We start from the raw sequence: 8668 nt of genomic DNA on the forward strand, positions 1-8668 counted from the left end.
TATTAATGATTAAAGTGCATTCATTAAATGTTTAAATGACTTTCATTAAACACAATAAAATAAAAATAAAAAAGTCGTGAAACCATTTTTATATATTTAATGGCTTATCTGAGATTTTTAATTGGGATTTCATATAAATTCACTTACTTTATTGATTATTGTGTCTTAAAATCGGTAGCGGCGTCACTTTAATTTCCCATTAGCAACTTTTGATTTCTGCTAACGATCGATTAAACGAATTTTAATATTTTATGCATTTTTAATATTGAATATCATATAAGATTTTTATAAAATTAAAATAAAAATTAAAATAAAAATTAAAGTAATATTTTATATGAAATTTATTATGCAAATCTGCCAAGTCTTGAATCGTTTCGAGAAAAAATGGCGCTAAATTAATTTATTTTATTATATTTTAATTTTATTTTATTTTGTACTCTTTCAGTTTTTTTTATTTAGCAGAAAACTAAAAATTTCTAAATAAGTTCAGAGCGACAGATATTAATTATAATTTCGTATGCTAATAACTGACAGATACTTTCAGGTTTTATCTGGGATTGAAGTGATCGTTTAGTGTTTTGGACTGATTTCAAAAAATATTATACATCAAATGCTTTCCGTTGACAAAGCAAAAGAAGACCTCACAAACAGCACTAAAATATTGATTGATTGATGGTGTTATTTAAATTTATTGTTAATATAAATAAATTATACAATAACAATTAACAAAACTAATAAATCCCCAAGTAGCTGTTGCTGGCCTTTAATGATTTAAATAATTTTTAGTGCATTTTGCCTGTTGATCGCAGATTGAACTCTTCAAGACTTCAAATTCGTCAAATGCATAAAAAAATAAACCCAAGTAATAAATTCTAATTATGGTGCTTTCATCTGGGCCACAGAAATGTTTCCCTGTTGAGGTTAGACAATATATTGAAATAGTGTTTTGGCCGGACCGTTAGGAAACCGTTTGCACGTCCATATAGGATGAAATCATGACACATAATTTATGCTACATATACTCAGTACAAAGTTATTGCCAATATAAATATTACTTAAAAATTATTAAATAAATTATAAAAATATTTTTTATTTTTGGCAGACCGAAGCTTCCTTACAACGTGGCTACTTTTCTCTGTCTTAGCATTCGAATCTTATTATATCTGTGTTGTATTGTGTTTCTATACTCGAAGTAAATTTATTTAACATTAATTCGCCGTAACAGAAAATAATAAAAAATAATCAACGTAAAGAGCAGCGTAACGTAAGCGAAATAAAACATTTACGAAGATCTCGAGTCAAACTGTCAATCAAACGAACTGACAGGCCAATGCCGCAACACCGAGTGCGCGCCCAGAGTAGAGAAAGCGTTTATGGAATTTACCCAGCCAGCAGATTTGATTAGGAGGAAGTGCTTAGTGCCGAGTTCAACTATCCTCTCTGTGCGAATGGCAAGCCGATTGCTATGGTTGGCAAGGTTGGGATGATTGGGATGGTGCGGCTTCCACACACTAGGCATGGTGTGGCATGGAACTGAAACGCAGTGGAGTGAAATATTCTGTGCGCTTATGCGTGTCTCTGTATTAATATTCCATTTATTGTAATTGTTCCAGAAAAATCTAATAAAATAGAAAGGAATTTATCATGCGATTTTGTATGAATTTCTCATTTCAACTTGATTAGCTGAGAAATCCGACGACCTGTAAGCATGCGAAACTCACCATTCCGTGAAAATTAGGAATTCTTGCAATTCATATGAGTTTTGATTAGCAAATCTAAGAGATTTTCTTCTACTACTTTAAAGTCATTGTGTCTTCAAATGAAAACATTAAGTAATGAAAAACATCAATTTCCAATTGTTTGCCAACCTTTTTAAGGATAATAATGATGTGGCAAGTACAGCGACATATCCATTCCATGAGATTCCACGACAGTTGCATTTTTCATTCAACATAAACTTTATGAAATACTTGAAATAATGCTCTAGTAAAATATAAAAACAATTAATTAAATTATATTGAATTATTTCTTTATTATGAACTTTATTATGAAAAGTCAAAACCCCGAATCCTTTGAGGATTTTAAAGTAGCCTAAAATAGTAAGAGAGTACAATAAACACACCTTAATCGATTGATTAATTGATGATTAATTGATGATCTCTACTATTCTTAACTATTTCAAAGAACTCATCAATTTTATTTCCACGTCTACCATAATATTAAGACATCTCTAATTCAAGTACCAGGAAATGTATAAGACAGCTAAATAGAAACAGTGAAAACCCGTTTCATAGAATTTAATGAGCACGCCATTATGATACCAGTCAGAGGTTTTAAAAACTAGCTGACTGTTAAAATTTTGGTTAGAGTTACTGCTATTCTGAACTGAAGAACTACTGCATTGATCTAAGTATTTAATACACACATCGGTAATATCTGGTATGCATATAAGAAAAGCAGAACCTATTTTCCATATAGAGTTCAACACTTCCAACAGTCCTACTTAAAAGAAAATACGGACATACACTGATATGAAGATTTTCAACAAATTTTGACAAAGCAGCTGCCAGGAATTTCTAATTATTTGATGAATACATCGGTAGCTGTTAAAGAAAAAATATACTACACGATATTCCAAAATAAACTTAGTTATTGGGATATTGTTACCAACTTCTGCATAAGAAATTCCTGTGATACCATAGTTCAAATCGTCATTTTCAAAAAAATAAAACCAAGTGAAAGTCTTTAGGAGTGGTATTGCCCTTAGTCTAGTTTTTCCTTGTACCGATATAAATTGAACATTTTTATTTACTATTTTTATAATTACTATTTTTTAGGAGAATCTCCCTCACTTGCAGTACCCATAGCCTAGTAGAAATAATTATTTTTCAGTAAAATCTCCCTCAACTCCTTTAATACATTTATTCTAATGATCCCCCAAAATATAGAATACAAAAAGCTTCTCTACTACAGTTATTACCTATTCGTTTCACGTTAATCGTTTTCCATGAAAGAAGTTTTTGAGGTATCAGAACAGCTAAAAGTTAGTTAAGACTCAAAAATATTGCTTATTGTCATAGTTCGGTGGCTTATTTGACTCTGTGAGCGAATACATTGTATTGATTGAAAATAAAGTCCTTTTACAAGAATCTAGGTCTTATTCCATCAATTTTTGTACCTAATAGGTTGAGTAAATTCCAATAATAGTCAATATATAATGTTTTACCAGTTTATAGGTAATGCTCAGAGTAATTCAACTCAGAGTCGAAGAACCGGGTTCACATCAATCCATAGCCACTTGTTTTTGTCAAATTTATGATACACCGTATGCCTTCAGAGCAACTTTTAATTTTTATAGTTTATAGCTGTCTTTTGGGAAATGTTTCGTGAAACCGCTAACTGGGTATTATTTCGCTAGAACAAAGGCAATCTCTTAACGCTTTATATATTATATATATATATTGTATTCATCGCATAGCAGTTGTTGTATCATTGCTGTGATAATTTGATTTACTTGTCCCTAAGTATCTCTAAAGGACAACATGTGTTATACGACTGATAAGCAAGTAATCAGATCTCCCATTAATCTTGCAAACTTTTCTCTGCCTCGTCTGAATCTTCTGCAGGGCGTTAGAAAATGCTTAACGCTTTCTATTACTCTATTGTACTATGGAATTAAATGGGATTATCGGCATACTGGTACTTGAAGAAATAATCTCGGAAGAAACTCAGCATTGATCACATAATTTTATAATTATAATACAATAATAATATATTATAATATATAAGATCATATAATATGTCTTATGATATTCCAAAATGACTTTTTAAATCTCTCAAGATCCATCACAGATCATAACCATTGTGTTACCGACGATTTCATGTTCACATAGATTGCTTTTTAGGTTAGTACGTTCACTTTTGAACAAACCAGCCTAATCACATACAAATGTGTTTGAAGGACGAGGAGCAACACATATATCATATTATTATCTTTAAGCCTTGTTTTAACTAAATTTTGATCACTGCACTAAGTAAGCAAAGACTGATTTGACAGATCTGAAAAAATAGTTGAGTTTTGTTATATATGATAGGCATGCTTAGATATGGTATAGATATGTGGATATCTATATTAGTTAGATATGCTTAGATATTGAAACGCATCTAAGGCTTAGTTTTATTTTTTAAGAATAGATGGCGCTCGAACATATATATGAATAAATTTTATATATGTAAATATAGTACACATTTTTTCTTTCAATGTAAAAAGCTTAATATTTTATTATTTTCAATTCCACAAGTAAAGAGTTTAATTATAAAACATATACGAAATTTAAAATTAGTAATAATTTTTATGTTTTTATTTTTATTGCATTAAATTATTATTTTTTATATTTTCCTTTTTTTCTTTTTTAAGTACAATAAATTTGTGATCGTTTGTCTTGTGACGTTTTGTAGAATCTGTTTAAACTTTTAAGTATTTAATTAGTGTTGACAATTTTTTAAATTATTAATTTTAAACAATTAGGAATTTCATTTACTTGGTATTTATTTATTTATTCATTTTTTTATTTAATCTTATTTTTTTCCCTTTCAAATCAACCGACAATTTTGTTGATTACTTAAGTAGCAAATCGAATAAATTACAGAATTAGAAATTAAGTATGCGAAATGCATTCAAAATTAATTAATTAGTGGAAAGATACATGTTTTAATTATATGAATTGAATTTGAAAAATATTTCTTTTTTCGTTATATTGAAATAAATTGATTCTAACAAAGATACACAGTTTTTAGCTAATGAGTCAGTTACTTATAGCCCATTAAAAAACCCATGTTATGTCACCTCAATTTGAGTGTTTAATTTTTTCATTACTTATACAGTTATAATTATTTTAAAAATGAATAATTTAATGAATAAATTTTTAACACTCATATTATTGCATTCGATTATTTTCTTTCATAAATATGGGTCCATTGGTTTGCTTACTAATACGACTCGTTACGCTCTTTACTTAGATTTTCTTTGTATCAGACATACTCTCAAAAGACCAAAGTCATTATTGTTTCACAAGATTTCTTTACAAGCAACCCCGCAAAATTTCCATAGTCATAGGGAGTAATAACACCCATAATTCAAAGGAGTACAAACCAAAGTTAGTTAAAGACCTTAGAATATTCATAGAACAACATCATTGTATGCTTCCAAAAGAAAGTCAAAATTTTAATTGATAATAGACGTGTTATACTTCACCTAAGAGTAGTGAAATATTTTTTGATCATTATCCTGAACTGAAAATATTGAAGTTTTTTATATATTTTACTTATACAAATTAGTTTTTTATGCTAGTGCTGGATGAAGTGCTGAACTTCTAGTAAGTATAGGCAGTAAATATTATTAAATAAAGAATAAAATTTTACTAAGTTGCTATTTTAGATAAGAATGAAATCCGTATGTTAGTTCTGCGAAGTCTGACTGCAATAATCAGTCTAATTTGATTTACTAAATTTATTCTTATTATGACATACTATACGCCTATCAAACAAAACCACATCAAAGCGCATTGATCATCAATTGAATGCAAGCGTATCTAATTACTAAGAACTTGGATCACTTGAAAACCAATTTTTGTAAGGAGTTCCCTTTCCCTATAACCCCAAGAGTCAAGCGAACTAAGGTTGAAGATCAACTGCGGCAACTCATAAATCATCAATTTCGCATCTTTCTGCTTTTTTTGCAATAAAGAATTTGAAGTGATTTTGACCGCACACAGCGGTCTGCTCGTCAACGCGCTGATGAGCCAGGAATTGAGATTTGAAGAGAAGATTAATGAATCTCTGAAGAGAAGTGCAGCAGAATTGAAACTGAATTCAAATCAAAGATATAATTTATTTAAATAATTTTTAAATTTCAATAAATCACTTTAGAGTTATCAAAGGTATATTAAATATAAACTACTTCTTGCTGATTTAGTGCTCAAAGTAGACAATTTTCTACAGGGTCTGAGGAACTAGCATAAAAAAACTATTTCTTGCGGATTCGAATAGCAAAGAAAAGATAAGTACAAAAATTTTATTTAATCTATTGAAATTCTCCATAGATTATCTCAATAGATTAAATAAAATTTTTGTCCTTGTCTTTTCTTTGCTATTTGAATCCGTCGAACTTTTAAAAAAACTATTGCCAATTCTCTTTTTACGTTGTAGTTGTCATTTTTTTTTAACAAATAATTATATTTTAATCTATTTATTTATTATTTATTTACTTATGATAAAAAATTTTGTCTAAAATCTGTATAATAATTCAAACTGTGTGAACTCAAGCGACAGCAAACACTAGACACAACACATCAACAACATAATTTTCAGCTGACAACCAAAGGTTTGACCTTTTAATCGGCTTTGGTCATAAATTTCAAAGAAATCAAACCAGAAAAAAAAAACAAAAAAAGAACAACAGAAATATACGGCAAAATACGCAAAGGCTTTTTTGGCGGCTACTACTTGATCCACAAGTGGATATCTCTTGAAATATACAACAAGAAACAAACTCTACTTTGTACGCTCCGCACATGTATTCTCCAGCATTCATAGAACTGTCAACGCAAGTGTCATTTATCGCGCTACAAAACATAATCTTCACTTCGGCCCAAGATGCGCAACTCCTATGCACGGTCATAAAGTCACCATTCAAACGCACGCAGCGTTCCAAGCGTCACATAGCGCAAATAACGAAGCACAATTCTTCTGTTTCATCACACATCACCCAACACGCTCTGTCGCTTTCGCTCGCTCCTTCACTCAATTTGACGAACGAACCATTGAAGTTTTCAATCTATCAACCATCACAGCTGTGTTGTCTGCTTTGCGAGTACAAAATAATATTTTTGCTTTCTTCGATGGTGTAGTCAAGAGTGCGCAAGCGCTGTCCCGCCTACTTTTCAATATGGCCACACATTTCATTGGTCAACAGATAATTGGTTGTTCAAACACTTTTTGCTGGGGTGTTCCTTTTTATTTATTGCCACTGTTTTGTTTCCTTTGTATGTTTGGTTGCTTGCTTGGTTGCTTGGTTGGTTGGTTGGTTGGTTGGTCGATTGAGTTTATTATTAATTTCTATTATTGTACGGATAAATTCCAAAAATATTTTTAATTATTTTTAACAAAATTTAGGAAAATGTTTTTTTAAACAAATTAAATGTGTTTAAATAAAATAAATTTTTTATTTTTGCAAAAATGTGATTTTTATTTTTAAACACATTTTGCATTTAATTTATTTATGTAAATTAACACGAATTTCCGTGAAAGACAATTTCAACAAATTATTTCGTCATTATTTATTTATTAATTTTAATTTTTAATTTAATAAATTTTAATTTCACAAATTATTCTTTTAACATATTTTATTTATATTATTACAAATGCGCAGATAAGTTTCTTTAAATAAAAAGATTGCAGCATTAAATTGATTTAATGAATTTTTTTTTAGAGAGACTTCGAAGAGTAGTGAGTTGTAACAACAGAATTTTTATTTTTTTTTTAATTAATTTAATTTATGACTGACCATACAACTGTTTCGAGTATTGCCAAACACACATCAGCAGTGGTCTTGGAACTAATTTTTGAGTTTAATTATTTTTTAATAATTTTTTTTGAGATTGCAAGTCCCAAGGGTTGAACTCAAAATTTTTTATTATTTTACATATATAACTAATATTAATATTTTTATATACATTTATAATAATTTTGTTTTTTAAAAAATGCTTCGAAAGACCTAAGGTCCCTAGCGCGTTGAAAACGAGTATCGAATTAGATGGATCGATGAGCTTTATGAGCTATACCGCGACATTGACATAGTTAAGCATATAAAAATTCAGCGGCTTCGCTGGCTTGGTCATATCGTGCGAATGGAAGAAAATGCTCCGGCTATAAAGGTGTTTTATTCGGTACCGGAAGAGAACATCGGCATCTTCGATGGAAGAACCAGGTGACGATTTGGAGCACTCGGTACTACCAACATCGCTATTGGTTCCAATTAATAGGATGCATGTGATTGAAGAGCTGACATATTACTTCTAAGAAAATAATACTTAGAAGCTATGAAGTTGATAAAGATACTTCTTTTATTTTTTTTATCAACACCTTTCTTCCACTCTATAAACTTTTCAAATTAATTTGAAATAAGGCAGTTGGCATTGATAAGATTTATTGTTTTTTTTTTAACCTTAAACTTCATCTGAAAGAAATTTTCATTAGTCTAATATATATTTTTCGTTTTGTTTGAAAATTTTGCTCCTAACACATTGTTGATTTGCGATTCTACAGGCCCAAGATATGCCTGTCACTTTGAAGGACGTGCTTAAAGCGTTACGGGAGATAAAAATTCCTTGTACACGTAATCAAATCGTACAGCACTTGCAAAAAACAACGAAGAGGAAATATGACATGATTCTGGCAGAGGTGACCGAGCATTTGGCTATTGCTTCGTGTTCAGGGATTGTGGATTCCTCAAATGGCTATTTTTTTATTGCTGATGCATACAGAAGCGTACCAACGCAATCGGAAATGAACGTGTTCGAATCTGCCGTGGGTGAAGAGAGCAACAAAAAGCAAAAATTAAAGAAAGTGCCAAATAAACGCTATTTAGGTTCTCTGAGAAAGTCTACCC

Source organism: Teleopsis dalmanni, chromosome 2 (assembly GCF_002237135.1).
Source record: "Teleopsis dalmanni isolate 2A chromosome 2, ASM223713v2, whole genome shotgun sequence".
Classification (NCBI taxonomy): Eukaryota; Metazoa; Arthropoda; class Insecta; order Diptera; family Diopsidae; genus Teleopsis; species Teleopsis dalmanni.